Below are 27,392 nucleotides of genomic sequence, written 5' to 3' on the forward strand. Positions count from 1 at the left end.
GCTTTCCATCCAATCTACGACTGTCCTTTATCTCTGGTTAGGTTGGGTTGGATGATCACTTAGAAAATTAACACTGACAATTATAAATATTGCCTTTCCCAACAGAGACACCAAAAGAATTAGAGGTAGGATTTTTTTTTTTTTTTGTGATGGCGGTGGTAATTTACATTTCCCAGCTATTGCGCTATTGCATTAAGCTTCCTGAAAACTCATTTGCAGACAGGTTTAGGTGAAATGGCAGAAGCAATTACTTCTCTAATTGGCTGTGACCTCTTTCTGCCTTTCCATGGATGCAAAACTGTCGGAACCCAGGACATCTCTCTGGATGCCCTGGATGTCTCAAAGCCCTGGCAGGGGCTCGGAGACCCTGGCAGGAAGCCAAAGACACCTGGGAATTCGATCTCAACCCATGGAGCAAATTACCAACTTTATATGAAGAATTACAGGTCACAAAAGTTTAAGTAGCATAGTAGTAGCAACCACAGGGTGAAGGGAAAAATTTTGGAGCACTGTACAGGGGGATTTGGAATTCTGTACATGGGGTCAGGGGTTGCAAGATGGAGGGATTTGGGCGTGCCCTGTCCTTTTTCTTTCTTCTCCCTGGCATCCATGTTCAGGATGATGTTGGCACTCACAGATTGGTTTAGAGTGGAAAGTCACTGTCTAACATAGGTGATAAGTATTGGAAAATAACTGTAAACATAGTACTCGTAGTTTTTAGTATAAAAGACAGCACCAGCCCGAGAGGTGGAGAGTGTGCCTCAGACCAACCTGCAGAACAGACCTTGGCAGGCCAGACAGAAAATGTTTGAGATAAACAGATAATAAACAACCCTGAGAACGTGAACCGAAGACTTCTCGACTCCTTCTTCGGCCGCTGGGTTGGGGAAAAGACTTTTAACAAAGACACACCTCGGATCTTCCCAACCAGACCAGACCAGAGGAGATCCTGAGACAAAACCACTGACATGGAAATCCCAACCTCTTTGTAGGTGCCAGTGTGAAATCCAGGGAAGAGCAGCAAGCTGCAACCTGCAGCAGCTGAGCTTATGGCCCAAATAAGATCCAGCACTAAGATAAGGTATTTTAGTGGGATAGCTGGAAGGTTGTCAGATGTTCCACTTTTCTCCATCCACAAAGAGCTTAAACAGTCCCCAGACCACCCACACGTGTGGGCCTGGCTCTGGGTCACACTGAGCCACCTCCTCCAGGAACAATGCCATGTCACCTGCTCCAGGGATGCTGTGGCTGTTTGCTCCTCAGCCACACAGGAGGGCTGGAGGGAGCCAAGCCACAATCAGGGGTGTGCCATGGCATGGGGGGAACAGGGCAGTCACCAAATCCTCCCTGCCCCTGCACGAGGCCAGGACTTCTCCCCAAAGGCATCTGCACAATTAACACCTAGTCAGGCTGGCCAAGCCACCTTCATGGCCTTTGTTGAAGGGAAAACAGCACAGCTGCAGCCCAGAGCACTGAAGGTGACATTTGGGCAAGCTACACGTCCAAAAAAATTTGCTTCCTTTGGCATTATTCAGCTTTGTGACTCAGTTCTTTAAAGCACAAGAACATCTCAGCCAGTGCCAGGCTCTCAGGTGATGTGAATGGGACATATCCCCATCTGTTTTCTCTAAATGAAATATGAAGTAGAGATCACAGCTCTAATCACACTGGTGGGTCAAGATTTACAGAAATTAGAGAGTGAGGAAATTGTGGATTCAGCTACAAAACCATCCTCCCAAACACAAGCTTTCCAGTTTTACTGCTGGAGCAGCGCTTCTTGAAAATCTTAACAACCAAACAAAACTAAACAAAAAAAAAACCAAAAAAAAAACCAGGTGAGACAGAGGATTTCTTCTGCCAGTAGAAATGCAGTGCTGAGGGCACAACAACACTGCACTTCCCCTCCTGTCACACTTGCACAACACTCCTGTCACCCAGGAGTTCCTCTGGAACTTTGTGAGGGGCCCTCACACCTGGATTCTCACACCCAGCTACACCAAAGACAGCTTTCAGCTGATGGTTTTGAGGCTTGCCAAGACCCGTGCTTGTCTGGAATAGACTGAGAGCTTATTATCACAAGATGGGGAGAAAACTCACACAGCTTCAGGTTCCAAAAAGGACATTTGTGGTCAATAGTCCCAAACACCCTCATTGTTTCTGAAAGGTCAGGCCCTGCTGCCCACGTCTTCCTCTCTTCCTCATTGACTCTTTCCCCAGTAAAGGGCAGGTACAGCTCTTTTTCTAAAAGTTCTCTGGTGATTTGACTGCTTCTGCTTGAAACACATTAGAAAAACATAGATTTTTGTAAGGGAGGGGATCCATTACTCTACAAGCAGGGAAATCCCAGATGTCCTTACACTTTTCCTGCTGCCCAGATCGATTGGAGAGCACCAGGGGCTCCTGTGTAGCTCACTCCTGCCAAATTTTAGCGTTATTTAGCAGATGGCTTCTTCTCAGTGTGCTCAGGGCTTTCTCCTCCCTGGCACTGGATGGTTTCACATCAGAAGCACAGGTTTCACACCAGCTGCTGCTTTCTCAGGCTTCACCAGCAGCAGCAGCAGCATGGCCTTCCTCTCTGGCAAAGGCTTGGTGCAGTCTGGAAGCTCCAGAGATGCTGAACATCCCTCTTCCTTTCAATGGTGAGCAGAAGAGGCACTGCAGCCCCAGCACGGTGACAGGACAGCTCTGGCAGGTGACAAGAAGGACAAAGTGCTCAGGTAACATGAAACCAGTGGCAGCAATGGTTCTCCTGCAAAATTTGGGGCACCTATTGTACAGCACCCTCGTTCCCAGTAGTGAAGTTTTAACTGCTGCAGCACTTGCTTGCAATGTTGCCAAACAAGACTTTAACCACTGCAAATTGTCCTGAGTACATAAATCAGTGAAACTTCTCTAATGATGGAGATGTTACCCTCTTGGATTGCTCCTGAAATGGAAATATGTAAACTGTGATGTCATGTAATTTGCATTTCCCTAATAGCAGGTTGCTCTTATCTAGTGTTCCTCTCCTTCTCACGTTTTTAGTGCACTCCAGGGGGATATTATCCAAGAGGATAATACACAAGATGCAGAAGACTCACCACATGCAATATAAAAACTAATGCCAAACTGACCACAAATGCTTTTCCAGAGATTTCCAAACCTGTCTGAGCAGAGGCAAGGCGTGGAAGAACTCTCTCACTCCTGACTCACGCTGCTGGCCTGAACACAAGAGGGTTTGTTACTCAGAAATGGCATTTGGACATCCCCTCCTCCCCAGGAGTAAAGTACAGCAGAGGAGGGAGGAAGCATCCACAGCTCCAGATTTATGGAAGAAGAAAAAAAGATTGCACAAAACCTGAGGAATCTGGGATATGTTTCAAGCCACAAGAGTAACAAAGGAAATTGTGTGCAGCATAATGATTATTTTGTGTGTTTTTGAATTATCCAGAGGGAACTGTATCTCCACAATATATTTTGCCTACTGTCCACATCCCACGGACTTCACGTCAGCTGTGTTGCTCTCTCACAAACACAGGAATAAGGATAGGAAGAAAACCTTGCTTCCATTTTATTTTTAATTTCTGCTTTTTTTTTTTTAGATCCCTGATCAATTTCAATCCCCATCTTGTTGCACAAAGGAAACAGACACTTGAATAGTGATTGCTAATACAAGAAGTATTTGGATCAACAGGTCTACATTTAAAATCAAATTACAAAAGTAGAAAAAAAAAGTCCATAGGATTTGCAGGAGGCAGAACCCTATCAGATGATGGAAATGACTTCTAAGAATTATTTGGAAAGAGGGTGGAAGCTATATAGTCACAACAATGTGTGGGACTTCCTGGACACTGAAAAAGTTACTGACCACGGATAATTAGTACAAGTCAGCCATGAGATAAACTCACAGCATGGATTAGGAGGGAAAGAAACCTCTAAAAGAGCATCATGAGAGGCAGACCAGTCTCTCTCCAAACACAAGCTACAGCTTTCCTTTTTTTTCCCCTTTGTTGCAGAGATTTCCAGGGGAAGGGGTTGAAGGAACCGCAGAGCAGCCAATTGCCCAGCTTCCATTAGTCTCTTTTAAATACTGATTTTGGAAAATCCTATGCCCTGAAAATCAAGGTTCTCCCACGCACCTAGATGATTCTCAGAAGAAAAAGTAATATTTGGGTGTGCACTCAGCTGGATGTTTCTGTAATCTTTAACACTCACTTCCAAATGCCTCATTCAATAATTTATTTCACCACAATATGCTCTCAGGACTAAATCTCTCATTTTTATTTAAGTGTTGCGGTTCAAAGAACAGTCTACTCAGAATATAATTAGCCTTTCCTGGCTAAAAAGCCTAGACTACGACAGACAACTGACACTTTTTGAATTGCCCAAATTCAAAAAAGAGAAAATTAGAAAGGATATTTAATATTTTCAGAAATTTACAATCATCAACTTCACCAGCTAATATTGAAAAATTGCATCTTCCCCTGGTTTCCTCACACTCCCTTTTATTTGGATATGAAGTAAAAAAAATCTCAAATCGCCAGTATCAGGTTGGTCAAGAACAAAAGTCAGATGCCCAAAGATCATAGCTTGATAAACTTGGGAAAAAAAAAAAAAAAAAACGAAAAAAAAACCAAACAGAATTAATGAGCTTGAGAGCCTGCTCCTGCTTGGAATTGCTAGCCCAAGTTGGAATTAACACATGGCTGCTCTGCAGTTACATCAGCTGCTCAAAAACCACCTAAAGATTTTTGACTGCACAGCATTTATTATCTCATGCATATAAAAAACAAGGTGGACATAGCTTTCAATTTTTGGGGGTTTTTTAACCATGCTGCATGACCACAGTGCCTGGGAAAGAAACTAAAAGGTAACTGTTATAAAAGTACAGCTAAAACCAGCCTGGGTTGAGTGAGGGCTCCATAGAGGTAAAGCTTAATTATTTACAGTTTAGGTCCTAAGAGACCAGGTCCCAAGGTCATTTATTACCAGGAATGAACATAAATCACTGGTTTCTATTCCTGTAGTGCAATCACCAGCACTCAGTAAGAGCTATAAGGTAAGAGAAGACATCCACCCTTAAATAACCCTACAGGACAGACTTTACGAGTGAAAAACATGTCAGAGGGTAAATATATCTGCTCAAGAAGCAGGGAAGAACAGGAAGAGCACACACCCCATGAGCCAAGCAAATACAAGGGGCTCAGAAGCAATACACCTGGGAACAGGCACAGCAATGTGGGCTGGCAGCATCTTTTGGACCAACAAAACAATCCCCAGGACTGGGAGGGGTCTTGGTCACAGGTGGTCAGGGCACCCAGCAGTGCAGAAGGACCTCTGTGCCACAGGAACCAGGGAATTCTGATTAGAAAAATGAAAACTTTCATGAAAACATTTGAAAATTATGGTTATACTCCAGAGCTTGGAGTAGATGTCATCCCGGGAACCTCCTCACTTGCATCTTTATTGCAGCAACCATCATGGCCCTGAAGGTAACTCTCAGCACACACAGGAGGCACAGCTTGGGGCCAGCACTCTCACCAACTCCCAAGGCTAATGGTCCTGGAATAACTTGCAAAGAGGATCCTGGAAAAAACAACCCCAGGTGATTTTGGAGGCTGTAACTTTGAATAACAGTTATTAATCATACAAGGCAAAAGACCAAAATTTTCAGTCCCTGCCTTCTGAAAATACTGCAGCTTCAGGTAAGATTGAAATGACAAGGCCTAAAACAATTCCTGACTGATCTGATTTTCAAGCAGGTATTGGTGCCATTTAAGACTAATTATTGTTCCAGAAGCATATGATTCTTCTTCTACTTGAAGGGAAAAAATCCCCCCAACACAATGCACTAGGAGTTAAAGCGCATTGGAGCACAAATCACCAACTTGTAGAATAAACACTTTGGGAGGGCACATGTCATTATAGCTGAGCAATGGTGTTTATACTTGTGTGAATGCTTGCAGTAGCAACACAAATGCTTAGTTATATGAGGAATGAAAGTTCAGTGATTCAGTAATGGAACAAGTCATCTGCAAAATTAATATATACAAATGCATCACCAATAAAACCTATTGTTGTAGGACGTTTTATTTTGGTGAACAGCTGGGACCACCCTGCTGTTACTGAGTGGTTTCAAAAGGGTATAAATGAATAAAAGTGTGTTAATAACCTATCAGAGGTGGAAAAATCTACAAGTTAATCCTTCTTTTATAAGCTGATCTCTCAGCCGCTTGTGTAGCCTTAGCAGTAAACATTTCATGTTTAGCTCTCTTTTAAGAAGAGTTAAAAATGAGAATTTTAAACAATGTTCATAAAAAAATATATGCCAGACCTTTATTTCTGTGATCTATCAATTAGATAGTGGATTGTCAAGACCAGCCAATATTTGAATACCAGCCTATGCAAATATGTGGAGTTGCAAAAGAGAGATACACACTGGACTCCTTTCTATTTTTTTAGCCCATGAATCACCTTTGGTTTCCGAATTCTGAGCTATGCTCACCACCTCTTTTACTGCACCATCTGCTCCTTATCTGTACCATGTTTAAATAGCAGTATAAATTGCAGAATAATTTTGGTTGGGAGTGAACTCTGGAGGTCATCTGATCAAAACAACTTGGAAGCTAGACCGAGATAGAATCTATAATCATGCAAAATAACCACAATGACTTCTCAAGCCACCAAAAATACAGCACAAACAGCTCCTGGCCACAAGTCTAATCAATTCTCCCATTTGGGTCCCATGCTCGTGTCCTGTTACATCTGAACAGGATCAAGAACACAAGTAAAGCTCTTGGCAGGAGCACAGCTGCCAACCTGTGACTGAAATGCAGCTCAGCGGCATTTTAAGAAACGTGGTGTTGAGACAACCAGGCTAAGGAGGGACAGCATGTCAAGGACAGAAAGAACCCAGAGGAGCAAGGAGGACAGCTGGATGGGTGGAAGGAAGCAGAGCATTTCTCTGGAGGAAAAAAGAACAGCTGAACTGGCTACCTCATGGAGAGGCTCCATTTAGTGTGGCTTGCATGGTCCCTGGTGTTGTGGTTTAGTCCCAGATGACAACCAGGTACCACAGAGCTGCTTCCTCTCTCCCTCCCTCTCTGCTCCTGGTGGGATGGAGAGGACAACCAGAAAAAAGGTAAAACATTTTGGACATAAGATGGAGATAAGAGATGGATGGAGATAAGAACAGCTTAATAAATGAAACAAAGTATAATAGTAACTTAATAACTGAATAGTAGCTTAATAACTGAAACAAAGTATAATAGTAGTAGTAATAAATAATAATAATAATAATGATGATGACGATGATGATAATAATAATAATAATGAAACATTTGTAATGAAAAGTTAAGAGACAAAGAAATAAAGCTGAAGAAAGACAAGTGTTGCACAATGATGCAATTGCTCACCCACTGCTGACAGATGCTCAGCCTGTCCCCGAGCAGCCCTGGGCACCTCCCAGCCAGCTCCCCCCAGTTTATATACTGGCCATGACGTCCTATGGGATGGAATATCCCTTTGGCCAGCTCGGGTCAGCTGCCCTGGCCACGCTCCCTCCCAGTTTCTGGTGCTTCTCCTGGCTGGCAGAGCATGAGACACTGAAAGTCCTTGACTCAGGGCTGGCACTACTTAGCAACAGCCAAAACATCAGCGCGTTATCAACATTATTCCCAACCCAACTCCACAACACAGCTCTGTACTGGCTACCAGGAGGAGAATGAGCTCTATCCAAGCTGAAACCAGGACACCTGGTGACCCAGAGATCTCACTGCAGGAAGACACATCTGCACTGGGAGCAGCCTTGCTGCAGCTGTTTATACATTCCCCTTCACCGAGGCCTCTCTGTGGAGCCGCAGGGAGAGGATGAGATTGAGTTACAACAAGCTCCATCCTCTGGAGCAGGGAATCAACATTTCCTATCCAGCACGGACAATCTGTCAAGCTAGGAATTTACATAATTGCTTGGCATTAGCATAATTCATATATACATACATACAGATTTAAATAGGAGCTGTGGCACGTCAGCTGATTTTGGCTCTTTGGATTTGACACACACATCCAGGCTACAATAAGGAGCTGTGCCAAGTGCAACAAGCTGTAGATTATTTAATGGTTTGACCATCCTACAGCACAGTTTGTCATGGTTCCCATGTGCAGAAACAAGCCTTTTTTAAGTTAACAAGCTTGAAAATGGTCACTCTGGATAGTGCTGAAAGCAGTCTGTGTTACAAGGTGTGTCCAAATGAGAGGAACAAATTTTGCTGTTCACACTTTGACCATACTGGGAAATTGAATAACTGCTTCTCTACCAGCAACAGCACCAACAAGAATGTTCTGAACAAATTCCAGGTACTTTAACAAATCACAGTTCTTAAAATGACCCGCTGCTCAAAATCCCTTGAGGTTGTAGTGGTTCCTGGCAAACTGAAAACATTTTCCCTTCCACGCTTCCTCTCTGCAGTACAGCTGAATGACCTTGGTGGTGGGAGGAGGTCAGAGTAGATGAGAAAAGAGTCTTTAAAAACACAGTTTGATTTTAAGTACCAAATTCACATTTTGAAGACAAAGCCAACTTAATTAAAAACATTTAAATCTTGCAACTTAAAAGAAGTTGCAATAGTTCCAAAAACAGCTATTTGAGGCCCCCCAACAATCCCTTCCTGCAAAATCAAGGAAGCAACAGCGTGAACAACCTCAAAAACATCAAATTAGTGAAACAAAAAACAAACCAACCAACCAACTATCCCATAAAAGGAAAGGGGAAGGAATGGGATGAGGAGATTGCTTCTAAATTCACAAACTTCCTCACTTTGTCCCGTATATTGAACACTGACATAAACCACTTCAAGCTTTTGCAGATCACTCTTAGCATTTGCTTTATTTCTATTTGTGTTCTTTCCCAGCCTCTTTTTGTCTCCTGCCCTCCAAGAAGGAAAAATTGTCAACAGTATGGAAGTGAGTTCAGACAGCTTCTCCATACCTTGGACAGGTGACTTACAAACTGCTGCACAGTCAGGCCTCAGCATTCCTTTCTTTTTTGACAGACAAGCATCCTTACCTTTACATTGACTGCTTTACCACCAAGAGAAACAATCTCAAATTAATTTTAAGCTAAAGTTTACTGTATGCCACTTGTGCCATCTAGACTTGGGGTGTCTCAAAATGAGAAGCCACAGAATAGACATTAAATAAAGGAATATTAGCCCCAGATACTGCAATCCCAGTACTCAGAGTGGCTCTAGCAGCCTCCCAGGAAAACCTCTGCATCAACCCACACCCACCCCAGCTCCTCTCTCATTACTCTCGAACCTGTTTCTCCCTCTCTCTGCCCCCACAGCTATCCTCATGTTAAAATATATATGTAGAAACTGGTAGCAATTATTCTTTCCAACAATCAACCTCAAATCCCAGACCTCTTACAGCATCCAGAGAAAATATTACTCTATCTAGTGTAATTAATTCCCTCTATTTCCTCTTTCCATCATAGCTCACTGCCTGTTTACAGCTGAGTTGCATCTTCTCATGTGATTGCCAACAGTACCATAACAGCCTTCTTGCACCTCTGGCCACTGGCTAAATAATAAAAATAAAGCCAAGAAAATTAACATGCACAAAATGTAGCAAAGCTAGGAATAAATGAAGTGTCTGAAAACCCTGTGCTGGTCTTGTGCTGTGCTCCAGCTTGCTTCATGTCTAAGCTGGCTGATGGGTATTTTAGCACAGGTACTTTATCAGCAGCTCTAGGGTGGCATAAAGGTGACTTAAACAGAAAGTTTCTTTGAAGCTGTCTGATAAACATTGAAATAATGGAGGAAATAAAGGAAGTAACTTCTAAAAGCAGGCTTGAAGCACTTTTCCCGGATGCTGATTCTCCTCAAATAGGTTTCTGCTTTTCTCCTGGAAGAGCACCAATCTCCAAAATAAATAAAGCAAATGCTTTGAGAGTAAAGTCAGTAGTTTTGGTCTGATAAATAGCAACATAAAGAGGGTACCTTTGCACTCAGCAGATCTGCTGCTGGTGTGCAGTCAGGAGTGATTGCTGCTGACTAGTGAGATAAACAAAGCTCTACTGCTTTCATGCTTGTTTGAGACAGGATATCAGTGCTATTGTTGTGCAGCAAACTGAATGCCAGTGTCTTCCATAAAAAGCTAAGTTCCTCATTAATTTTCAATTACATATCTGGACACTTCTTGCTGCCTCACTCAGGAGCAGGTAATGGGGTACAGAGACAGCATCAGAGCACTCTTCGTTCTGCACAAACTTTATGATGCGAGAACGCTCAGGAAGAGAGATGGGTCTGAGAGACTGGGAAATGCTTCATGAAGAGCCAAGCAGAAATCCCTACCTCGTAAAGCTGCCTTTAAACAAGCACTTTCCAGATCCAAGAGCTGCAGTTTCTCTTTGTAGAGTGAAATCAAACAAAAGAAAAATCAGCGAGTTGGTGTAAAAGATTAATCGAGCAATTTTCACTGCCAGCGTTCAAGGTCACGTGTGTAGGCTGTGGGAATAGTACATGAAATAAACAAAATTTGTACATGAACATCAGCTTTTGCAAGGAAGAACATGGCCAGAAAAACCTATTTGAATTTATCACGCTACCATAATATGACTAAATTTTAATTTACAGGAGTTGTTTGTCAAGTGATAGTAAAAAAGGAAATTCTCAACATTCAAACTTGCAAACCTTTTAGAAACTATTAGGAAAGATATGCTTGAAAGTGAGGGTCTAAAATATTTTGGAGTATATTTTCACAATACTTAAAATAAACAGCAAGAGATCTGCTCTTTAGAACTTCAAAGTCATAGAGATAAGGATTCTTCTGAAAGAAGAAACAGATAGGAAAAAAACCTGCTCTCAGAGCTGCCCATGACTCCTAAAAAATACATCACTACAATTCTTTTACCATTAACTGACTCGAAGGTCCTGAAAACTAACTAATTCTCTTAAATCAAGTACAGCATACATCATATTTCCATCTGGAAGTGCTTGCAGATGCTTAGCATCTCAGTAAGCATCATGTAAGATGCTACAAAGCCCACACAAAAATCATTATATCAAGCCTGAAAATTCTCATTAAAAGCCAAGCAGTATTTTTCTCTTCTAGCTAAAAAGTAATGCCTCAATGAAGTAGTAAAGCTTTAATAAGCTGCTGGTCTTAATGAGCAGAGACTGAATTAGTAGGCAATGTCTATTCTAAAAAAGCTTTACTAAAACCACTCCATTTGTGCCAGTAACTCTGTACGTGATGTTGATATGTCAGAGACATTTCATTTCATGACACCAAAGAACAAGTCAAGAACTTAAGTCAGGGAACAGAAACAAATCCACTAAAAGTTTCATGTTGTTACTGATAATCAGAGCTTTTCGTTCCTTGCATATTTCAGATTTAAGAGGATGGTAGACATCAACAAAATATTTTCTTTACATTGAAAGACTCTGAAAATGGTGCCAAAGAAGATCAGAGAAACTTTCTTTTTTATTGCATCTTGAGGTCAGACACTTTAAATAACATTTTTGGCACGCAATAAAATAAACTAAATCAACTTCTCTCAAATTCCTGGCGGTTTATAACCCAGGCTGCCAAGCCTTTTAGTTATGCCAAGCTTCTGCAAGAATTAAATACTGCTCAAGTTAACCCAGCATAAAAGGCTGAGTCCTTATCAGGTGAACATCAGCAGAGCTGCCAGGGCCTGAGGCTCCCAGGAGCTGCCTCTGGGCCAGGACTGAGCCCTGCCAGGGCTCACCTGCAAGCCAAGGCAGCCCTGGGGAGCAGAGGGAGGGACAATCCTGCACTTATTTATCACTGGTGTTAAGTTCTTCTTTACCCCAATAACACCCTGAGCTGTTTGGGCTGCTCAGAGATGTGCTGTGCCCCAGGGAAGGCACTGAGAGCAAAGCAAAGCACCTTGATCCCATCACAGGCCTGGGATGCACGGGAGAAATTCTCACTTTTTTTTGGAATATTTGCTTAAATATGTTCCAAACATTTGCACACCAGAAGCAGTTATAGCAACTTACTTCCATGCATTTCGTATGGCGATGCTTGGTTTAAAAATAAACGTGCTTTTTGGTGAGAAACTGCCAAGCAAGCAAAATGTATCTTTATTCTATGATTTCCAAGGTGAGAAAACCATTTCTAGCTATCCCTCCCAAGGCAGGCTTGGGGTTATCCCTGCTCCTCTGAGACCTCACACCAACTGCAGCTTTGTTAGCCTGGGTGCCACATCCTACCCCTCTGAAACACTTCACATCTGGCTTCTTTTACACCTCCTCTGTCAGGAAGGGCAGCACATCTTTCACCACAGGAGACAGGCTATTTCTCTCCATGCTTTACTTCCTCTCACACAAGGCTTTGCAAGCACGTGCTCTCAGTCAGCAGGCAAGCACCAGGCTGGTCTCAGGAAAATGTCCCTTTGTGTCCCTGATAGTCCAAGAGCAGCACACTGTGCTCTTGTTTCACAAGGAATCACCAAGATTTAGAATTTTGTGCCAGTTCTTATGACCCAGGGGGAAGAATGGGCAAACTTTCAGAGTTTATCAGCAAACGTTCCCTCAAATTTATGAACTGTTTCCTTGTTTGGGCTTGAGGAGAGGAACCTGATATGTGCATTTCTTTCACCTGCTCAACCAACCTGCTGTACAATTAGCTCTTGTGTTTGTGCATGGCCTTCATTTGGATCACACAATGGAGATTCTGATGGATTTCTAATGGAGAAATACATCAGAAACCTGTCACATCTGCCTCTCACATCTACACAGCAGCACAGAGAGGGTTTTTTTTGGTCCAGTCCTAAAAGCAGCAATGCCTGGGCATTGCTGCATTGCTGCTTGTGTTGGTGAAGCTCTTAGCCTGTGGCTGCACACAAATATAACAGAGAATCCCCTTGGAAAAGGACCTCTGCAAACTCACATCTGCCTGTCCATCCACACAGCAGCACAGAGAGGGGTTTTTTGGTCCAGTCCTAAAAGCAGCAATGCCTGGGCATTGCTGCTTGTGTTGGTGAAGCTCTTAGCCTGTGGCTGCACACAAATATAACAGAGAATCCCCTTGGAAAAGGACCTCTGCAAACAAACACCACCCAGTGCAGGAGCAGAAGGATTCTTACTGGACAGGTGCTTGCCAGAGGGCATTGGTGTCAAAGCTTTTGTTACAAAGGGCTTACACAGAAAACACAGAGCAGGAAATCAAATTGTTGGATAAACCTCGCACACAGCTGATCCAGCTTGTTAAAAACATGAAGGACATCAGCATTTCTGTGTCCACACTCCCTTCTAGCTCCTGGCCAGCATCTTCTGTACCACTCCCCTCAGCAGCTCCCTCCATCATCACTTTTTTCCCCTCTTGCCATGGGCAACCAGGTGATGAAGCAAAGCATTACACATGCAGTAATTGTCCCTTCAGTGCCACCTCTCTGGACTTTAAAAGCATTCTGTCACCTTTATTTCCAATCCTCTTCTGATTTTTGCTTTCTGAAATCACAAAGTTCTGTATTTTAACACTTCAGAAGCTTTGCCCTATGCTACTCTACACAATCCTTCAGTAAATCTGGGTGATGTTTTGGAGAAGTGATTCCCTCTCACCCCACACAACTGCAAAGAGATTCTCAAGGAGCTTTGGCTCTGGATAAGCAGCTTCTCCATTTATCACACCCACTGATATGCTGCAACGTTCTCGTTTTGTATTTCTGTTTAAAAAGTTTTAAAACTGTGTGTTCTAATTCGTAAGCAGTGCGATAGTTTGGATTTGTCAAGCATTTTTTACTACAAACAGAATTAAACCACATTTAAGCACAGCTGTAAACAGATATTTTTAGACTCTAACAACTCAGGTAGTAAAATAAATAGCAATATTTTTTCTAGGCTAACCCTGATGTTTGGACAGTTGTCCAGGATTTATGTGACATGATGGGTTACTGAAATATTCACATCTGTGCATGTAAACTATCACCAACTTACAATTCTTTTCCCTCCCTCCTGATTCAGATAAAAACAGGGACAAAATAGTGCCTTGCAGCTCTCAGAGTTATCTCCTTGGCTGATCACAGAAGTGAATAACCAGGCTGATTTTCTATTTCCAGCTGAAAATGTGTAAGTGATTAACAGCCCCCTGCACTTTGGTACAGTGCTGACAGATCTCTCCTTCTGAAGCAAAGACAGACCTCCTGTTTCTTTTTAAAAGGAAAGGAAAAAAAAACCACACAAAGAGAAAGGGATGGGAGGAGAAAGGGTGCTTTCAGTTTTGTTTCTGCATGTCTTTCTTTACAACTTAAATTTGCATACCTGACTTTTCCTGAGAAGAGAAGGTGTGACTGGAAAACCACTACACTGTTATATATATATAAAAAAAAGAGGTTAAAAATTTACTCATAGACTGTCTACCCAGTTCTACTCCTACAGAGGCTGCTGCAAGTCAGAGTTGCTCAGTGCTCTTTCCATGGCTGTATTGCTGCACTTTCATTCATGTGGTTTCCACTCCCATCACTCTCCTTAAATTATCAGTAAAACTCCAAAACTGAAGGGCAACAGAGGAGGGTTTCTGAACGCTGAAGGAAAGAGTCCAGCCTGGCCCCAGCTGGGAGTGCTGGCTCCTGGGGAAGAGGCAGAGACTCATTTCATGGCTTTGCATCCCTTGGGATGGAAAAAGAAAAGTAAAACTCAAAGAGATGAAATTTTTAAATCTAGCCTTTTCTGCTTTGCTCTCTTTAATTATGTATTGAAAGGAATTCAGACTGGATGAGTTTGATGTGCCAAATATCAGTGTAAAGCCCAGCATACAAAGTGTGGTAACAAGAAGGAAGGAAAATTAACTTTCAGAAAGAAGAGGGGAAAAAAAAAAGAAAAATAAAAGAGTCAGTTTTCCCACATGTTGAGGTCTTCAATTATTATTCAGCTACTGGAAAGCATCCACTTAGCTCGTGGTCAGAACTTGTCTTTGGAAGCTCAGCAAGAGCTTTAGCAGCACACAATAAATAAACACACAAACGAAAATGAATGAAAGTTCTCTTTCTAAAGCAAAATAATTACAAACACTGCTGTAAAAAGTCTGATGAACTCTAAGTAGTATTATTCCTTTGCACTCAATAAAGAAATATATATAATATTTTTTTTTTTTTAATATAGAAGAGTTGACAGTGTCTTTTTCAGGACAGGCAATTGAGGGATAGAATAAATCCAAAAGTAGGACAGCCATCAGTGCTGCATCTGAAGTAGCCATCACTGCTCACCAGGCTGCTGGAGCCTGTGCACCACTGCAACTGAAATCATATTAAAAGGCACTCAGACCCCGGGAAGCTGCACCAGGGAATCCTTTAACGTGGCTCAGGATGCACAGCCCAAATTCAGGGCGTTTTAAAAATACATAGAAAAAATCTAAAAATCCTCACACGCACATCAAGTAGGGTTGTTTGCCATTTCACAGTTTTGCTGATGAGAAAGTATTAACACTCTATTTAGCACAAATGATGTAAAATAAAGTATTAAAGTATCAATATTAAACATATTGAACTGTGCAAAGTAAATCAAAAGTAACTATATCTGGGTAAGGGGACTAAGAACAGTTTTATCTCCAAAAACTGGGGGTACATTCAGGCCAACTTAGAAATTTTAGGAAAATTAAATCAGGTTAAATCCTACTATAACTAATTGTAACCTTAAATGGGAAGAAAAATTTGTAATTTTAAAGCATTTCCTACTGCTATCAACTTCACCTCTTCTATCAAACCCCCAAACTTCAGTATCATTTTTAATTCAGAATTCAAACTTTAATAATATTGTCCAAATGCTGATGCAGGATCTCCTGAAGAAATCACTCTACAGCAATATTTTTTAAATATCACATCAATATTAAAAAAACAACACAGATCATGAAATTAGACTGTGAAATAAATGAGAGGAGGCATTTCAAGTGTAGTTTGAAGCAGGTTTTGGGTATAAGGAGTTTGAGCAAAAAGCCACTTGTGCTGAATCACATTGCTCATCCCTGGGGCTGCCTGAACATGGGAGGGGAAAGCAATTCCAGCTGCTTCTGCAAGCACTGGGAAGTCAAGTGCTCCATATTTAGCACCATTAGTATTCACAGTTATTTCTTAGCAATTTGGTCAAACACAGGCCACGTGGGTCAGCCCACTCCACAATTAGATGATAATTCTGAAGGTCAAACACGAAGAACAGGACAGTGACATCCAAAGGATGGTTCCAGCAAAAGAACCAGATTATCTTCTGCTAACAAAATAATCTCCCAAGAGAGACATGTCTCGTTCTCCTCCTTAACCACATTCACCATGGATTCTTACTGATTCACACCTTAATAACTCTTCTTCCCTAGCCTTAAAACTAGGAACAAGCTTGTCTGCCCTCACCAAACTTCTCTCAATGGTTAGGGCAATTCAGAGCAAAATTAGCATGGAAACATCATTTTATTTTAGAACCGCACTCAAAATAAGTGATTCTTCACCATTTGAAAACAATTTCAGTTTGATTACAAATTATATATCCACCAGCCCCCCCAAAAAAATCTAGGTTGCATTTAAGCAAAGCTTTTTTACTTAAATACAAAATTTAGTTGTTCTACTGCAGCATCTGCTTGCAAGTCTACACTGCCCCTAAGCCTTTATCAAATGCTGAAGGTAGTTCGAATCAGCACCCTTCATATCTTCTGGCACAAAATCCTAACATTTAGAAAGGAAATCCTTGGGATTAAGATTGTATTCTCACATACAAAATCAACCTGGACTCTACTTCGTTAACAAATCGAAACAGAAGTGTGTAAACTTTGTAATTCAGTATCAGTAAAATAACTTCAGATGAAGCCCAGGACAGTTGTGATAATCACAGTTTTATCATCCCAGAGCTATCAGATTCAGAAGGTCCACCCTGCACTAACTTCACTATCTACTTTGACAAACGACAATTAAAATAATTAAAATCCTCAAACAGCAAGCAACACATTCTTTCATGGTTTGTAACACATTCTTTCAAACCTCCACCTCAAAAAAAGAAAAAAAAAAAAAAGGGGTTTAAGACACAGCCTGGCTCTACTGACACTGGAGATGCTGCTTTACCTCTTCCCTAAATGACAAATGACTTTGCATATCAGCAGAGGGATGTCACCTCCTTTGTGACTAAAGTCCTGTCTGACGTTCCTTGTGGAGTTTTCCAAGGGCGTTAAACGACATTTCTTCCCTTTATGAAGTCAATGGTGACCTTGTTTCCGTGGAGCACCTATCCATTTCATTAGCATTTTACAGGGGTGGATACCACAATAAAAGGGAAGAGGAGAATCAGAGCTGGGCTGCTCAGAGTGGTTTAGCTGAAGGCATCACGAATTCACTATCAACAAAGCACTAAAGCACCAAATATTTCAAAGCAGAGAAGGTAGTTTTGCAAGGTAAACATCTGCACTTTTACTGCAGTCTTTTCAAAGCCCCCAGGACCAAGGTCAATTTTATTGTGCTCTCATACCACAGGAGATAAGGACTTTCCAAAGGTATACTTGTCTACTTATTGTAATTTTTAAAGCACGTAACTTGAAAGAAAGAAAAAAATTCCTAAATTTACAAAGTAGTGCAGAAACAGTGAGAATTTCTAGTGACACAAATGCTACTTGCAGTGTTATGCTTACCAATCCAAACCTCACTGAATATATTTTGAAACTGTTTACAATGAAAACCAAGCACATGAAATCACTACCATGTCCCATTTGCAAGAACCCCATAACATTTCAACCACACCTATTCAATCACTACTAAACTTGTCCAAAGGTATGGAATCTACAGGAGATAAAATGTCATAAATAAAAATGTCGTATAATAATGTCATATAAAAATTTTTAAAAATACAGCAGACAATCTACAGGACATATAAATGTCATGCTCTATTATTTCCACAGCAAATGTAGCACCTGACACCTGAGCATGGGGCAATTCAGAAGAGCAGGTGACAGGTTGGGTGTATTCTGGATATAACACAACATCTGACAGGACACAGCCTCCCCAGAGCTTTGCTTTGCCAAGTCAGCCAGGTTTTGGGTACCAAGGCAGGAGACAAAAGGTTAAAAACACCTGGGAGCTGAGCTCACCTGTGGAGTTTTGAGGAAAAGTCCAGAGCAGACAACAGCTGGAGTGTCAGAATAGCAATAGCAGGAACCCCTCCCACTTACTATCACCTAATCTCTAAAGTAAATTAGAAATAGCACCTGGAAGGTTTTGCTGTTTCAACAGCAAGGGTTTGTTTGACTGTAAGGAATGGGCAAGAAAAGAGGTTAGAGAAAGCAATTCCCACTCACAGGTGCACAAGGAGCACCAGGAAATACAGAAAGCAGGAAATGATTGGGGAAAGAGAGGAGGGGAAAGCAGCTTGTGGCTTACAGCTTCTTGGCTAATTGTATTTTTCATATTGATAATGAATTTTAAAAGCACGCTTAACTCTGAATATTTAAGTGAGACACTGCTTTTCTGAATGGTCACATGGTAGAATGATTTTTGAGGGGTTTTTTGTTGTTTTGTTTTGTATTTCTTTGGGCTTTACTTTTGTTTTTTAAGATAAGTAATGATTATAAAGACATAGAAAGCGTTCTGGTCTGGACTCACGCCTCCAAACAAAAATAAGAAGCATGAGAAACATGAACCTCTAGAAGGAATATTCTACTTTTTTTCTTTAAGTATCCGGAAAAGTTTTACAAGACCTATAAGAATTATTCATTTACACAAGAAGGAGAAGCCACAGTTTTATCTGAATGAGATAATTATAGGGAAAATGAGTCCATCTTTGCAACACATAACCATAATGACTCATGCTTGATTCATTTGCTTTCTTATTTTGGGTTTGCTAGCACCCAATGCTCCATGGTCAACTACAACAAAAAGCAGATGTGGTCTTTGCTGAGAATTTAAGACAGATAAATCTGTTCCTCGTGCTGAAAGGGGATCAGCATGGAAACCAAAGTAATACCTTCCTTTTTAAAATAACTTGCTTGTTTGAGGTAGGGAATAATAATAACAACAATAATAATGATAATAATAAATCATTCCTCTTTGAAGCTTTGAATTGATGCTTGCAGTTCAGTGTTATAAAACTGTACATGTGTATGGATGCCTTGCCAGTATCCTGAACTTTTCCTTTTCACAGTTGGAATGTGCATTTCCTTCTTTGTTATACAGTTAATATTCCTGCACTCCACCTCTATTGTAGGAATTCTTAGCTGCAACCAGCTGCACCTTCCTCCAAACAGGCCAAAGCTCCTGGTTTCCCGAAGCTCTTTGGGGACCACACCCCATTCACAGGAATATTTCAGTACTGTCTAAGATGAATCAGATCCCTGTTTATCAGCAATTAAGTCTACCAAGAAATTAGCACAGCAGCCTCCTCTTTTGCCCAAAATAATCAGCTTTTCTGCTTACAGCACACAACGGTGCCAAAACTCCTCATATTTCAAAACAGGTTATAAAAGCCAAAGGAAAAGAACTTGGATCTCAAACCACATAATTTCATCCTTAATGACCAGTACAGTCTAGAGAAGGCACCCAGAATTTAATTCCTGATTCCCTGCCCTCTCAGTGCTGCAGCCTGAACTGGAACATGACATATTCCACGGAATATGAGGAGAAGCTTCCTGACTTGTGAGGGTGGGCAGAGAACTGGAGAAATCTGCCCAGAGAGTGATGAGAAGCAAGGAGAAGCTCCCAGAGGTGAGGGACAGGTTTGTCCATGGGTCTGCAGAGCTCTGTGGCTCCACACACTTCACTGGTGCGCAGCTGGGGTTGGATGGTGGAGGACTGAACGCTTACTCTGCACCTGCAGCTCATCTACAGATGCTGCATGGTTATAATCCTGAGTCCCAAGTGGGTCCTCAAACGAGTGCCAGATCTTAATAACTGTATTTTAACACTTTTAACTATTTTTAAGACACTGTTAAGCAATAGCATTCCCCTGCTAAGTTCCCTCATTAAACACATGCAAGAAAAACAATGCACTCCACAGGAAAAAAGTTTAAAAAGAGCATGTAATGACTCCTTCTGTTAGCCATATTTTCTTAATACAAGCCAACATCAATCAATCAATCTCTTCACTCTAAGTGCAATTCTCACCTCTCCATGTGGAACACGTTAATGAGTTTTCACTTTAAAAAATCATCTCTATTTACCAGGTACACAGAAACAACAGGCTTCAGTCTTGCTTTCTCTGTGTGAAAGAAAAGCTAAGAGTTCTCCTTTTACCATAGGATAACAGACACAAAATACAAGCTCACAAAGCCAGCGTGGGTGTTCTGTTTTGCTGTATTAATTTTTTTTTTTTTTTTAATCTTCTCTGTGTTTCTGCCAGCACTGAATTTAGTGTTAATTGAAAAGTGCTGCACCAGGAATGCAGCAGCAGTGCAGCTGCACTGCATGCAAAAAGGTGAGATGGAGAAACTCATTGCAGGGAAACATGGGTGGGCTTTCCCCCCTGCACCAGGTCTGCTGCAGGTGATAGGAGATGTGATCTCCAGCAAAGCTGGAGCTCTGGAGACCCTGACAGAGCCTAGAAACAAAACATGGCCCTCCTGCAACTTCAATAAAAGTTTGACAGTGGCAAAGGGAGATCTGCTCCTCCAAGAAAAGCTGCCTGTCTTAAAGTGAAGCGATGTAATGAAGATTATATTAGTGGGTGAATAAGCTCCTGGTAACAAGGAATGCTTTTCCCTGGAGCTGTACACACAAGCCAGCACCAACACAGTCCTCACCACAAAAGTCTTGGTGAGGAGCAAACTGGGAGGGGGAAACCAAGAGAAGTTACCCTTGGATAAGATCAACATATTTCAGGCCATGAATCAGCTGGCTCCCCTACCCAGTGTGTCATTTACAGAGAATATTACAGACTGAAGATTTCACTTAAAATTATGAGAGCAATTATTGCAATCAGGAAACAACCATTTGTTGGGCTGAAATGTTGCCTTAAATGCAGCTGGCAAAACAGCTTCAGGAGATACATTTTGCTCATCTCTACTTGTAAATTAATATAAAAAATTATGCATGCATACTGGGGGGGGGGGGGGGGAAAAAAAAAAACAGTTGTGTGGTGGTGGGGGGGGGGGGGGGGGGTAAAAACAAACAAACAAAAAAGCAGTGTGGTCTCCTCTTGCTGATTTGAATCAAACACTTCCTGTTCAGCTCATCCTCTGAAGAAAAACTCTACAACCAAAAAATTTAAAGAATGGGTGGTGAGGTCAAAGGGTCAGGATTAAAAACCAAGCAGCAACCACCACACATGAGTTCTACAAAGCTTACTGCAAGCCAGCTCCTAATTTCAGTCTACATCTGAACAGCTCTCTGCATGTCAGTGCAGAAGTGCTGCTTGTAAGCACTTTGCTCTCATCTCAGCAGGTAAATCACAGCTCTGCAGATGAGGCCACAGGGCGATCCCAGAGCCCATCCAAGCACTCTTCATTTAGATTTGTCCTTTCCTTTTTGGCAAACAGCACCCAGATACTGCTCTGGTGCAATCAGGTCTCCTGACAATGTGAAACTCCACACTTTAAGGAGCCCACTGACAGATGGATTCAATTTAATGTATGAGTATGAACAGCTGCTCCTGATCACCAGCTTGTACAGCACACTCATTCATCACAAAATCTTTCAGAAGGCTGAGCTGAAATGGAACAAATGAATTTGAAGGAGTATGGGAGGTGCTATGCTAGCCTTGGAGAATGTGTCAGATGTAGAAATCACAGCTATGGGACTGCCATTAATTCATTCCTGTAAATGCTGGCTCCGCTCTGTTAGCAGCATTCTCCAGATTCTCCAAAATCCAGGAGAGCAGCCTGAATAAGGTATTAGAAGATGTAATTAAATACTCCTTACTGAAGGTGATTTTAACTAAGTAAGTCACTAAAAGGAGCTGACAGCATGTTTAAATTGTGCTGGGGAAAACTTCAAGATGTCAAGCTCCAAACAGCTGCTGGAAGGAGAGGAGGTTATTTCCCCAATGTTCCAGCTCAGAAAGAAGATCCATCAGTGGTGCAATGGAGGGACATGGACCTGCCTTTGCCACCTTCATCTTAAACATTGTAAGAGGACTCACTGCTTTTAAAAAGTTTTCATCTTTTTCTTTGCTCCTTCAGTGCCAAGAACAAGGCACAGCCTGACAAATGAAACCACCCATTTTGAAGGTCTGTGAGGAGATGGAGAGCTGACACAGAGCTGAGTAATTCACTTTTTTTTTTTTTTTTTTTTTTTTTTTTGGGAAATTTGAGCAAAAAAAAAACATTTTAAAGAAGGTCTGTGAGGAGATGGGGAGCTGACACAGAGCTGAGTAATTCACATAATTTTTTTTTTTTTTTCAGGAATTATGCAGCAAAAATAGACATTTTAAACACCACAGTGTTTGTCATGGCCGCTGGATCATGTCTGAGTGACTCAGTTTTTCTTATGAGTTGTGCACGGGGCAGCTTCACAGATGTTGGGAAGAAGGGTGATGTGCAGGGAGGAAAATTCTCCATGAGTTGCCTCAGGTGGCAATTCATCCTTGCCAGTTCCTGCTAGGGTTTTCTGGGAGTGGGGGAAAACAAGTCTTCAAGACCTTTTTGAAGGCAGTTCTTATCTAGAAGTGATACTTGCAGCATCTTCAGACACCTGTATCATCCAAGTGTACTTGTACTCTGTGAATTCATGAGGAAAGCATGTAATGCTTATGGAAAATTCCAAATTTCACACACTTGTATCACTATGCAGTTGTTAGGTCAGACTTTGGTGCCTTAGTATGAAAAACACACTTCTATTTTGAGCTGCAGAGAATTTAACAATAATTTGTCGTAACACTTATTGATAAATGGGGAGGAAAACAAACCAAAAGTTTCCTCAGCATAGAAAATGTAATCTGTGCAATGGTAGGGGGAGGGGAAAAAAAAAAAAAGTACTTTTGGATAATAATATTTCCCTCTTTCCTTCTACAGAGTACCTTTGCAAGTCTCTTGCTCTACCTACCTGCCCTTGAGGAAGGAGAGTAAGGAGACAAAGCTCAGGTGTCATGAGCTTGCACAAATAAGGGACAAAGTAAGGGACAAAATAAGGCACAAAATAAGGCACAAAATCAATAAGGCACATCAGCTCCCCTGCCAAGGAAGGGAACAAAGGCACTGCTTGCCATCACCCAGGCTCCTGCTGCCTGCTGGGACAGCAACCTGGGGAAGTGGTGAGTAGATCTCTGCCCTGTCAATAACCAGCTCTGAGACAGCTTTAACTTATTTTGGGAGCCCAACCCACCACCAGGGCACATGCGGGGGTGAGAAGCTGTGGGCTTTGTTTGATCTGCCAGAGCCACACAGGCTCACACACCCTCTGCAAAGGTAATTCATCACCACAGCAACCTCCAAACAAAGGTGGGAGCCAAGTCAGACTGCCTGGCTTCACCCAGCCCCGTCCCTCTGATGGCAGAGGGCAAAGGTGCTCTCCACCTGCTCCCTACAGGGGACTTGACTGCTTGGGTTTGTTTCTGTGTCACTGGACCTCACAATTCCACTCTGAGCATCCCAGCCTGTATGCCCAGAGCAGAGAACGGCCACACTGATGTGTTAAACAGTAAAATTCCTCTGTAATAAAAGGAGACAGAAGATCACAGTGGCAATGCCACGTTCCAAGACACACCACTGTCACCCCACGCTCTCCTCGTGCTCCCATGGGTACCAGGAATAGCTGCTGTAAAACAAATACCCCACCTAAAGCCAAGAAAACCCCAGTGTGTTTGGCTAGCATTCTGTCCTTCCTCTCCCTTCTCCACTTCTTTTCTTCACATCCTCTCTCACTCCACGGGAGATTAACGATTTTGGATATGCTGCAAAAATCCAACCGGGGCAGTAAAATAATTGCAAACTCGGCACAAACGAAAAGCAGAGTGGGGGTTTTCTCCCCAGCCCCTAAATCTGGAAAGAACAAACCCTGATACTTCTCCAGTCACTGGAGGAAAGATATTATGATCATTTCTAAACCTTTCCAGCTACCTCCAGGAGGAAAAAGCAGTCTGCAATGACCAGCTGTCGACACTGGGCGAGCAGCGTGGCTCTGGTTTGTGACACGGAGCTTTCTCCTGCAGAGCCAGGCTCGTGGCACCAGCAGCCCTCACCACATGCAATGACAGCCCTGAAAATGCCCAGATTTCTCTACCAGTCCTAAAGAACATCCCCCACCTGAGCAGCCAGGTGTCAGGATTTAAAAGACAGGGTAACCATTTGTTTTGAATTACAGGATTTAAAAAAAAAAAAAAAAAATCCAGTGGTTCAGAGGAATTTTTGGTTTTTAAATCAAAGCCACAGGTGATTGGAGCAGATAATAAACTCTCATTATCTCTCATTTACTCCTGTCAAGAAATAGAAGTTAATTTTTGCTGTGGTAAAATCATCAGAAATATCCACCCAGCTTCAGTGGTTTTGGATCTAAGCAAAATTTATGCTAACAAAAGGGTGATTGATTTACACCAATGGCTTAAGCTATCATTTTTCTTGAGGTTCAAAACAGTCATTGGTAGCTAACAATTAATCTTTTGCAGGCTTATGATGGTTTACAATTTCCGTCAGTGTGTTTCAGCATCCAACCACCTGAGCAAGAGGTTAATTTTCCTGAATCTGCAATATTTCTAATAGCCAATCACTTCAGTGATTTGGTACCTCAAGGGAGCCTACAGGAAAGAGGAGGACAGGCTTTTATCAGGGTCCACTACAACAGGACAAGACATAATGGTTTTAAAGTAAAAGAAGGTTGAATTAGAATGGATGTAAGGAAGTTTTTTACAATGAAGGTGGTAAAAGAGGTTATCCAGAGGGGTGGTGGATGTTCCATCCTGGAAATATTCATGGCCAGGTTGGATGGGGCTCTGAGAAACCTGCTCTACTTGAACAAGTCCTTTCCCATTGCAGGGGGGCTGTACTAGGTGGTCTTTAAAAATCCCCCCAATGTAAAATATTTTATGATTCTATGATAATACTGTTCTGACACTATAATTAAGAAGAACTAGAAATTAATTTTTTTTTTAAAAAAATAAGGAAAAAGTATAAGAAAATTCAGATGAAAGTTCAAGCTGTAGTTTAAAAAGTCTGCACTGCACTTGCAGGTAGCAAACAGTAAAGAAGCAGAATTGCAAGCAAAGTGCAAACCACCACTCAACCCCAAGGGCAGGACGCTCCCCATACACCCTGCACTTGAAGTTCTGTGCTCTATAGTGCTCTCAGAAATAGGAAAAAAAACCCAAAAAACAACTGAAACAACAAACTGAAAGCCTGCATTGGAGTTCACACGCATTTCTTAAGTGCAGCCACAGGCAAACCCATGGAACTGGATGTGCTCAGAGCACTGTGATTTATGGCACAGCACAATCACCACCTGACCTGATAAGCAGGCACTGGCTTGACTCAGTCTTTATTTGTGAATAAAGTGAATTTCCAACGCACCTTGACGATGATGTGCAGCTTCAAAAGGAACCTCTCCACATGGAGATGGTTTCCCACCCCTGTCACCAGGGAGCAAAGGTTTTTGCCTTCTCCCCCATGCAGGCATTCCATCCTGTGAGTCAGACTGGCACCTCAGACACAGCACACAGACATTTGTCCTAAACTGCTGCCCCCCTGACCAAGCCACAGATGTGCTTCTGCTGGAATTCTCTGGCTTCTAGAAAAATCTGTGGGCTCTAAATTTTAATAACTGAAAATACTTACAAGCAAAAATGAAGGGCACCTACCCAGGTGACAACGATTTTGAGTGAAAAAACACTGCTTCAATAACTACCTTGCTTTCTCTATTTCTACACACCCTGAAAATCAACTGAAACAATTTGAAAACCTCTCTCCTCCAAAGCTGCTGCTGTTAGCACTGAAGTTGCTGTATTATTTAAGTGCTGGGGTTCAGAGTTCTCCAGCAGCAGAAAGGAACTGCATCTACCTTCAGTGGTTCCCAAGACAGCAGCTGCTATGCTTGAGCTGAAGCAGGAAGAGCAGCAGCAATAAAAAGGAAAGGAACTTAAGGACAGGTATGTTCCAACTTGTTATGTGACAATAGCACCAAATTTGTTTTCCTAAACTTTCCACTAATTAAAGCCTTATTTTAGTCTGGCTTAACAGGCTACTGGACCTTGAAATAATGTGCCTGTATTCCTTGCTCTGCCTTTGCCCCCTCCAGCATAAAGCAGAATTACCCTCATAATTTTTCAGGCCAGGGTGATTTTCCAACTCTGTTGCTAATCAAGCATGTACAGCTCAGGACAGCACTGACCTTCAGGTCTTTGTCCAAATATTCCAACCAGCATTTTTAACAACATGGCAAGGACCAGAAGGAGCCAGAGACAAGTGCCCTGGATGCATTTTACCCTTCCTGCACCCATCCTTACAGGGGGCTCCTCCAGAAGAGAGCTTCAGGTAGCACTGCCTAAAGCACAAAGCCCCTACTGTGATTTTCATAGCATAATTCAGCACCTGATGCTGAGCTGTGTCATGCTGATGCTTTAATGGGATTTTTTTCCATGTCTAAAGGGGCTATCCTCCCCAATTCCACAGAGATTTTAAAATGATTAGCCATAGCTAAGGGCACATATGTTGTTTGTAATAGCAAACGTGTGTTTTACAGACCAGGCTGCATCTCATGATGAATCCCTGGTGCCACACTCCCAGGAAACAGCAGTCAGCCCAGCACGGCAGTCTTAAATAAAGCAGGGGGTTACAAGGTGTAAGGCAGCTCTCCACACATTTTTTGTCAAAGAATCACAGCATTTCAGCTGCTGGAAGAAGCAGATTGCCATTGTTTGATTGAGGAAAATCGCAGATTGGAAAAACTGACTAGAAACCACCTTCCCCTAAAAAAAAATTAATGTTTAGCTATTGCCTTTTGTAGAGAGGTTATGTCTGGTATTGAGCTGGAAACAGGATCACGCCCCAGAGGTCAGAACAAGCTCACTCTTTTCTTTACACAGCATCTTCAAAAGGAAGCTGGGGATGAAGTTTGTCTGCAGACAGCCACACAGAGATTTAAACAGGAAAAAAAACCCCAAATCCATGTACTTACATAAAAGGCTTTGGGCAGTTTCATTTTCTATTCAGCTGGAAAGGGAGTGAACCAGCACACACACACACATTTTTAATCACCCTCGTGCTGACAGCAGCCAGTCACTACTTCTGTTATCAGAACCCCACAGCTTGGATTTCCAGGCTATGAAGCACTAAGGAAGAGGGTATAAAATCTCCTCTGGTTAAAAAAAGCACAGTGATATCATCTAGTATAACACACAAATGCTATAGAATTGAAGTTTGGCCTCACCAGGACATCATTCAGTGGAGGGAGAGGGGAAAATAACCCATAAAAATACAAACAAATAGTAAGGATTTCCTAAGATTAGCTGGCAATCTGGACCACTCTCATATTCTCTAAGCCCATCAGTCACAATCTGGGAAAA

General features: G+C 42.0%; 1 protein-coding gene across 4 annotated transcripts in view; it reads right to left on the reverse strand.

Annotated features, from left to right (window-relative positions):
* EPS8 (epidermal growth factor receptor pathway substrate 8) overlaps window positions 1-27,392 on the reverse strand; it is a 125,019-nt gene that overhangs the window by 63,988 nt on the left and 33,639 nt on the right. The window lies entirely within an intron of this gene.

This window comes from Pyrgilauda ruficollis, unplaced genomic scaffold (assembly GCF_017590135.1).
Source record: "Pyrgilauda ruficollis isolate IOZ18807 unplaced genomic scaffold, ASM1759013v1 scaffold66, whole genome shotgun sequence".
Taxonomy (NCBI): domain Eukaryota; kingdom Metazoa; phylum Chordata; class Aves; order Passeriformes; family Passeridae; genus Pyrgilauda; species Pyrgilauda ruficollis.